Genomic DNA, 9,186 nt, shown 5'->3' with positions numbered 1-9,186 from the left:
ACCTACACCTGTTGCTTACACGCAGAGAGACATACACACATACACATTACGAAGAATAAATCTTTGTTGAGATTTGTCAGGCTGTCCTATAACTCAAAGAGATCTGCCTACCTCTGCCCCTAGAGTGATGGGATTAAAAGTGTGCACCACCATGCCTGGCAAAATTAAACTTTTTAGACAAATAATTAAAAAAACATCTCAGGGTCCCAAATTTCCCACAGAGTTCTGAATAAAATGCAAAAACAAGACCAAAATAATCAAAACTAATATGTTTGTAGACCTTCCTATATTGTTAGAAAGCAGACTTTTTTTTTTTTTTTTAATTTCAAAACAGGGTTTCTCTGTGTAGCCTTGTGTCCTGGAACTTGCTCTGTAGACCAGGCTAGACTCAAATTTATACTGATCTGCCTGCCCCTGCCTCCCATGTGCTGAGATTAATGGCGTGGGCACCGACCCCTGGCCAGCATAGCTTTTTTTTTTTTTGTTTTTTTTTTTTTTTTTTTTTTGAACTTTTTTTTGTTTTGCTTTCTGAGCTATTGGTAGCCCTGCCTCGACTCCAGATCCCCTGCTCTGCTCCAAGTGCTGGGATTAAAGGCGTGCGCCACCAACGCCCGGCCAAGCAATAGGCTTTTATACTAGACTTTGACATTCCATTTATATCTTGTTGATAGTTTTTGTTATTTTTGTTTTTGAAGACACTGATTACATGAAATTCATTATAAAGTCCAGACTAGGCTCAAACTCATAGCAATCCCCTTTCTTCAGCCTCTCAAATACTGGGGCTATGGCCATAAACCACTATGACCGACTTTGAAATTTTTTATTTTTGCAACATATGCATATTTCTTTGTAATTAAAAAAAAACACTAAAACCAAAAATGGACTGGAAGATGGCTCAGCAATTAAAGCACTTGCCATACAAAAAAAGTTCAGATCCCTAGAAATCCACATAAAAATGCTGTATAGGTGAGTCAGCCCATCTGTAATTCCAGCCTTGGAAGGTGGAGACGGAACAAGCTGGCTAACAAAACTAGCCATATTTGTGAGTTCTGTTTAAGAGATCCTACCTCAATAAATAGGTGATTGAGGATGACTCCTAAAATCAACTTCAGCTTCCACATGCATGTACACCCACACTCACATGTGCACCCACACACCACATGTGCAAAGTGGAAAAAAAACAACAAACAACTAAACCTCTGGGTGTGGTGGCACATGATTGTAATTCAGGGGGGTTGGGACAATAGGACCCAGGTTCAATGCCAGCCCAGGCTACAGAGTGGTACTGCATCTCAAAAGAAGGGGGGACAGGGGGAGAGGAAGAAAGGGAGGAGAAGAGAAGGGAAGGGAGGAAGGAACAGAAAAGGGCTAGTGAAGGAAGTCAGTTAGGGAGAAGCTTCATGGAATGAGTGGTTTTCTAGAATTGCCGATTTCTAAGCCAGCTTCCAGGCACCGGAGACTAAACTGTTATAGAAAGAAGTGACTCTTGACTCCTTTCTTTCAGGAGTGTGTTCCCATAAGATTCTGTAGGACTTGAATCTACCTATGATACCATTGGCAGAGTGCCAGACTGTTCTCTTATTTACAGACCAAGGGCCTTTGTAGCCTGGACCTCCCACATACGTGGACAATCACAGCCGTCTTCTCTCAGGCCAACGTAGTTCAGGCCTGGATTCTGCCTCAGGCTGTGCTGGCCTCCTCTTCCTGTGGACCATATAGGCTGGCTGTTTACTCTTCCCTCTGCAGCCTCCATTGCAGCCCCTGCTGGGCTCCATTGCCTGTGCACAGAGGTATGAGAAGCCAAAAGGCTCCTTCCAGCCCTTCCCAGACTACTGTTGCTCACCAAGCCATTGGAAGGAAGCTTCGAGACCAAAGGACCTTATTTCTGGTGAACAATGTAGTAGTTGTTATACTTTATTTTTATCTTTGTTGATGTTTGTTGTTTTAATATTTTTATTCAAAGTTGAGATCCTGTGAATTTACAGTGTTCTTCAGTTAGTGTTAATGCCTGAGCCCTTTTTGAACCGTCTAACTGTAAAATGCCAGAGATGCTCCAGTCTTCAGCAGCCCTTCACTTTGTGTGATTCAGTGTTCCAGGAGCGGGCTGGTTTATAGACTCCGTGGGAAACTCAAGACCCTGCCTGTCTCTGGCAGTCAGGGGTACTCTCTTTCTTAGTTGATTCCTGTGGCTTTTTACTTTTTTTTTTTTTTTTTTTTTTTTTTTTTTTTTTTTTGTCGCTGCCAGACTTGGTGAGCATGACACAGTCTCAAGCACGTCCCTGGAACACACATTTTTGCCTTTTCAGATGCTCCTAGAGCTGTATGTAGCTACACAGGGGCGGATGTAGTGGGAGGTCTAGGGGTGGGAGGATGGAGAGCCTGCTGAGTGCTCCACCTCTGTTACTCCAGGATGGAAATGAAGCTCACAACAGCACTTAATTGCCTGACAGTCTAGCATCAATTTACATATCACCCATATCACTGACAAAATGGCCCTCTTACTTTGTGTGTGTGTGTGTGTGTGTGTGTGTGTGTGTGTGTGTGTGTGTGTGAAAGAGAGAGAGAGACAGAGAGAGAGAGCTGGTCCTCACCTGCCAGACATGTGGGTTCTGAGGACCATTCATTCTCTTGCTGTTTTATCTCACACTGTTGTAGCTGAGTTAGTGTTCTTATTTCACTTGCCTTGATTAGAGTTATAAACTCCAGAAGGAAGAGTTTATAACTCTTGTCCTTGCTGTGTCCCCAGCACACAGGAAAGTGTCTGACTTGGTACTTACTGGGGTAGAGGCTGCATTTTTAGGCAAAGAGCTTTTTAAAAAACCCTGTCTTAAGGCAGGTGTGGTGGCGCACGCCTTTAATCCCAGCACTAGGAGGCAGAAGCAGGTGGATCTCTGAGTTCAAGGCCAGCCTGGTCTACAGATTGAGTTCCAGGGCTACACAGAGAAATTCTGTCTTGAAAAACCAAAATCAACCCCCTGCCACACACAGAAGCCCTGTCTTGCGATTTGAGCCTTCCAGAGATCCTTTTGCTGCCTTCCTCCTGTTGCTTCAGAAGCTCCAAGAGGCTCCTGCTCTTGCCCACTTCTCTCTCAGACAATTCCTAGCAGCTCTTCCTTCACCCAGTGTGCCCAGAAAACAGTTGCTGGATAGATTTGTAGTTTAGATTTTTTTTTTGTCAGGCAAAGACCAAAACTCTTTAGCATATATTTTCCAGACAGCCTAGGGCAGAGAGTCTTTCCACACTAGGACTTGGATCCATTGTCAAATACATTTCCTGAGTAAAACTTTGTTCCTTCTATAAATACTTAATTGGAACCTAAAATATTAATGTACTCCCACACCAAGGAGAAAAATTGCCAGAACCTTACAAGATCTGGGGATGACAGTCTTTTCAGCAATTCTCAGCTATCAGGCAATTGGGTAAATGACTTCTGAAGCCTCCCTGTTTCCAGGACTCTCACCTTTTTCCCCCTGCAATATTAAGCTTATGTGCCTCAGAGAAGTACCATGTGGGTCCTAGATGGCCCTTTTCACAAATTTTCATCAGTCTTCCTTGAACATTAATATCTTACAATTACATCTGTGTCAGGATGCCCTTAACATCCTACTAGCTTGTTTCTGGGTATAAACGTGAAACCTGTCTTATCATTTCTAGCTCTCAGTGTAGGGTAAAAGGGCCAAAGAAATACACTCTGTCCGACCAACGCAGTACAAAAACCAACCCATCCCAGAGCAGGAAAACCTACGGATTCCTGAACACAAAACCAACCAATCCCTGATCACAAAATCCAGCCACCCCACACCAAATCACCCACCCCACACCACCCCAGCCAAACTGCCTGTTTCCTTTTTGTTCTCTTGATTCTTCTGGAATCTTCTAGGAGATTGAAAGGGGAAAGCCCAAGAGAAGGCCAAGCAGTTAGGGAAAGGAGGACAAGAAGTCACTGTCCTGTTCTTAAGTTGGGGGAATTCTGCATGTTAAGCAATGCAGCTTGGATGGAAAGGGATCCTGAGTAGGAAGCCGAGCAATACCACAAGGTCACCTTAAATGGAGCAGTTTACACCTGGCGGTGCTGGCGCTCGCCTTTAATCCCTGCACTCTGGAGGCAGAGGCAGGCGGATTTCTGTGAGTTCAAGGCCAGCCTGGGCTACAGAGCCTGATCCAGGAAAGGCACCACAACTACTCTCGAAAAACAAAACAAACAAAAATGTAGCAGCTTACAGCCCTGCTCCAGGGAAAGGTCTCCCCAATGTAACAGCTCTGCTCCAGCAGGGGAGGGTTTCCCAGCGAAGTTGTTAGTTATGCTTCGGTCCTGCAGGGGAGGGTTTCCCCAGCCAAAGTGTTAAGTTTCTGCTCTGCTCTGCTCTGCTCTATTCTGGTGAAAGAAGGTCTCACCCAAACCTCATCCAAGACATTTACTGGGAGGGAAAAATACAGGATGACAGCCACTCTGCCAAGGTGGAAAAAGGCCACAGCAAACTGAACAGGCACAGGGCTTATATATAGGGCTTCTTAGAGTTTTTCCAGGGTGGGAATTGGTTGGATTTCAATCCCTGAGCTTGGACAAGTTTAGAGATTGGCTGGATTTTGTGATCAGGGATTGGTTGGTTTTGTGTTCAGGAATCCGTAGGTTTTCCTGCTCTGGGATGGGTTGGTTTTTGTACTGCGTTGGTCGGACAGAGTGTATTTCTTTGGCTGGCCCTTTTACCCTACATTGAGAGCTAGAAATGATAAGACAGGTTTCAAGTGCCTGATGGAACTCCCTCCCTGGCACAGGTACAAAGGCATGCTCATAGGAGTGCCTTGACACTCGCATGGGTAGGCCTCAAGGGCAGGGTCTTGAACTAGAACTCGGTAGCCGGGGCAGCCATGGTTGGGTGTGGGGAGCACTGCCGTGCAGGTGGCCTGAGGGCGGGGTCAGCATTTCAGCTCTGACAACAGCGGCTCTGCCTCTGCCTGGCCCGCCTTCCCCTGCTGTTTACCCTAAGCCTCCAGCCTCCAGTTCTAGGAATATCTGCAGACTAGCTCTTGCCTGACTGTCTCAGATTCCACCAGTCTACTTCTAAAGCTTCGGCTTTAGCATCTTGGTGGGACGCAGCCTTAGAACCTGAAATCTGAAGGGTGATGACGCAGCTCTCATACGTCTTATGCTGTGATTTGGATTTGCAGTTTGCAGCCGGCAGGTTCCACTGCTTCTATTTATTCTTGAATTTGCCTTGTTTCTATTTTGATTCTGGTAATCCAAATTGCAGTTTGGTGTTTCCACGGAAACAATTCAGCAATTGTTTGGCGTGCCAAGATGAACTGCGGGGGGGGGGGGGGGATGGAACTGAATGACGTCAAACATTTTCAAGTTTCTCCGACATGACCAGGGTCAGGTGTCACGCATCATGAATGCCTTTGGACCCTGAAAGCCTTTAGTTTTATGAAATGCTATGTTCTAGGCTCCTATATCCTCTCCAGCAAATTCCTGAAAAACAATTCCTCCTCCTCCCCATGGAGCCCAGCAGAGGACAGGCAGGAAGGGCTGTTAAGGGCACATCAGTGAGCCAGGGGATGTAAACAGGTGAGGAGGTATGTGTGCCCACCTGAGTAATCTGGGGCTGGCATGTCAAAGACTTGGGGCTTGCCTACTTTGCCAAACATCTGTTTCTACTAGTGAGGAAGAATAGCTCTCATTTAGATGATATTTTTACACACAGAAAGCCGTGGCTAAAACAAAACCAAAATGTACCTCCCTGTCTGGCCAGAGTGAGCCTGAATTATCTATCCTTATCTATCCTCTCCTTGTATTGGGCCCACATTCCCAAGGGCCAATCTCCACCATAAGCAAAAACAAACCTGGCATTTCAAAGGGTTCCATAGTTAGGGTTCTGTCCTCATTCACTGCAGCCACCTCCCCTCCAAAGCCCTGCATGCAACTACACACTGACCAGTGAATTCAACTGGGATTCTGTTTTGTGAGACATAGACATAGGACAACCAGCCTGAGTATCCAGTACTCTCAGGACAGGGGTCCTACAGAAGTCCTGTGTGGCCCTAGAATCCATCCTTTCTCTCACAAACTGTGACCATTGGTGACAGGCACCTGGTGACAGATACCTATGGTTCATGATGAAGACGGGATTCAGAATAGACATGTCTTAGGGCTGGAGGGGAAGCTCTGAGAAATGCTTGCCTCGTGTGTGTCTGAGCTGGGGTTGATATGCAGACACACACACACACACACACACACACACACACACACACACACACTTTGATTTCTTTGTGTAGCCCTGGTTGCCCTGGAACTCAATGTGTAGACCAGGCTGGCCTCGAACTCACAGAGATCCCCCTGTGTCTGCCTCCTGAGTGCTGGGATTAAAGGAGTGCACCACTGCTGCCTGGCAAAATATAAAATATTATTTAAAACCACTGTAATCCCCTTTGATGCTTCCCTACAATTTTTTGTTGTTGTTTTGTTTTTTTGAGACAGGGCTCTCTGTGTAGCCCTGACTGTCCTGGAGTTCACTTTGTAGACCAGGCTGGACAAATTTAGCTTATACATTTAAAAAAAGCTGGGATTGTATTTTTTAAAAATTTATTTATATTTTATGTAAGAATGCTCTGCATATATACCTGCACGCCAGAAAAGGTCATCAGATCCTATTATAGATGGTTGTGAGCCACCATGTGGTTGCTGGGAATTGAACTCAGGACCTCTGGAAGAGCAGCCAGTGCTTTTAACTGCTGAGCCATCTCTCCAGCCCCAGTTAATTGCATTTTTAAATGTTAAATTTTGGAATAACTTTAGATTTACACAAAACTTCAAATATAGTGAGCATATGTAAACCCTGCCCAGCTTTCCCAGTGTTGGCATATAACTGAAATATTTGTCAAAGCCAGGAAACTAGTACCTATACATTAAACACTGCCTTCATATAGATTTCACTCATGTAAACACCCCTTACTGCTCGAACATACAGTCCAGGGTTCACATGCTTCTTAAGCACTGTTTCTTCTTAGTCCTGTTGGTGAGAGGTTTTGAATCTTTAGTTTTTCATGACCTTGACAATCCTAAATTCTGGCCAGGGATCCTAGAATATCCTGTCTGGGTTTGTCTAATGTTGCCTCATGGTTATAGACTGACAACTCTGGATTTTGTAAGCATATCACAGATATGAAGCACTTTTTTTCAGGTTGGCCTTGAACACACTATGGCAGTGGTTTTCAAATCTTCCTAATGCTGTGACCTTTTAATTCAGTTCATGTTGTGATGATCCCCAACCATAAAATTACTTTGTTGCTACTTCATAACTGTCATTTAGCCAGGCAGTGGTGGCACACGCCTTTAATCCCAGCACTCGGGAGGCAGAGCCAGGCGGATCTCTGTGAGTTCGAGGCCAGCCTGGTCTACAAAGTGAGATCCAGGAAAGGCGCAAAACTACAGAGAAACCTTGTCTCGGGAAAAAAAAAAGAAAAAGAAAAAAGAAATAACTGTCATTTTGCTACTCTTATGAATTGTAAAGTAAATATCTGTATTTTCTGATGGTCTTCGGCAACCCCTGTGAAAGGGTCCTTTGACCCCAAAGGGTGGAACCCACAGGTTGAGAACCACTGCATTGTGATGTAGTCGAGGATGATTGTGAACTTCTGATCCTCTTGCTTCATTTCCCAAGTGCTAGAATTACAGGCATTAGCCACCACATCTACACTTTAAGATTTTACATTTATTTGAAGGATCTTGGTTTTTATATGTATGTATATCTGTTCGAGTGTATGTCACATAAGTACAAGTGCCAGAGGAAACCAGAAGAGGGCGTTGGATCCCCCGGAGCTAGAGGTGTAGCAGTTGTGAGCTTCTCTTTATGAAGCTGAGAGCAAAACTGAGGCCCTCTGGAAAGGGTAAGTACTCCTTTTCACTTTTTGAGAAAGGGCCTCACTATATAAACCAGGCTGGTCTCTGAACTTGCCATTCTCCTGCCTTGGTCTCCTAAGTTCTGTGAGTACTGGGATGCACCACCATCACCTGTGGTCCTTGTTCTAACGTCCACACGGCATTGCTGGTGATGAGAAGTCTCCTGATTTGTCAGGTCTACAGGTTTCTCCTCTCTACATTTACAGCTTTTCTTTAGTTTTTAGATAAGAGTACGTCTGGCTGGCTGGTGTTGGCACTTGCCTTTAATCCCAGCACTTGGGATTAATTAACTAATTAATCCCAGCAGGCAGATCTCTAGTTTGAAGCCAGCCTGGTCTACAGAGCAAGTTACAGGACAGACAGAGCCACACAGAAACAAACAAACAAAAGTCTTAAAAAGAAGAGCAACCGAGTCTAGTTCATCCTTAAGAGTGAAGATGGGGTAAGAGGTAAGGCAGGGATTCAGTTCTGCATCAGCGGGGCCTGCTGGTGCACACCCTTGTGAGACAGGCAGGCTGATGGTTGTGAATTAGAAGCCAGCCTGGTCTACATAGGGAGTTCTAGGACAGCCAGGCACTCACTCTCTCTCTCTCTCAAAAATAAAATAAAAATAAAAAAACCAAAAAAATAAAGTCCACTTCCACATACAGTTAAATAATATGCTGGCTTGAGACATATTTTATAAACATGAGTAGCAAGTAGGCTGACATCCCTCCATCCAGAACAACCTGAGCAGAGGCCGCCAAGTGAGCATTCCAAGTCTGACCTCTAACTCACAGGCTACATTTGCTAACTACGCTCCCTCCTGCAGGGATTAAAGGTTAGACTTCCTTTTCTCTTGCCTCAGGCAGGCAATGCCAGTGACCATCCCTGATGGGAACCAGTGAACACTCATCTCGGGGGTTCATTTGACCAAGTGGCTAGGTGTGTTGAGAGATTGCCAGGTGATGGCATGAATGATAAGTGATATGTTGCCGCTACTGCATATTTGAGTACCACTGAGCCAAATCCCAAGATTAAAATAATTGAATGAGGGCTGGAGAGGTGGCTCAGTGGTTAGGAGCACTGGTTGCTCTTCCAGAGGTCCTGAGTTCAATTCCCAGCAACCACATGGTATCCACATGTCATCTTGCCTGCTACTGTGCTTTTGTGCCCTTTTTTTTTTGGCTATGCTGACCTCAGGAGGGCAACGGCCTGGTCCCTTCTCTGTCTTGGCTCAGCATGGTCTTTGCTATAGAACTACTACTTATGGTGGGATGATATGGTTCAGGTATGATGATGGATAGGT

The sequence above is a fragment of the Peromyscus leucopus genome, chromosome 7, assembly GCF_004664715.2.
Source record: "Peromyscus leucopus breed LL Stock chromosome 7, UCI_PerLeu_2.1, whole genome shotgun sequence".
NCBI lineage: Eukaryota > Metazoa > Chordata > Mammalia > Rodentia > Cricetidae > Peromyscus > Peromyscus leucopus.
The sequence above is the reverse complement of the archived record's forward strand: the minus strand, read 5'-3'. Positions refer to the sequence as shown.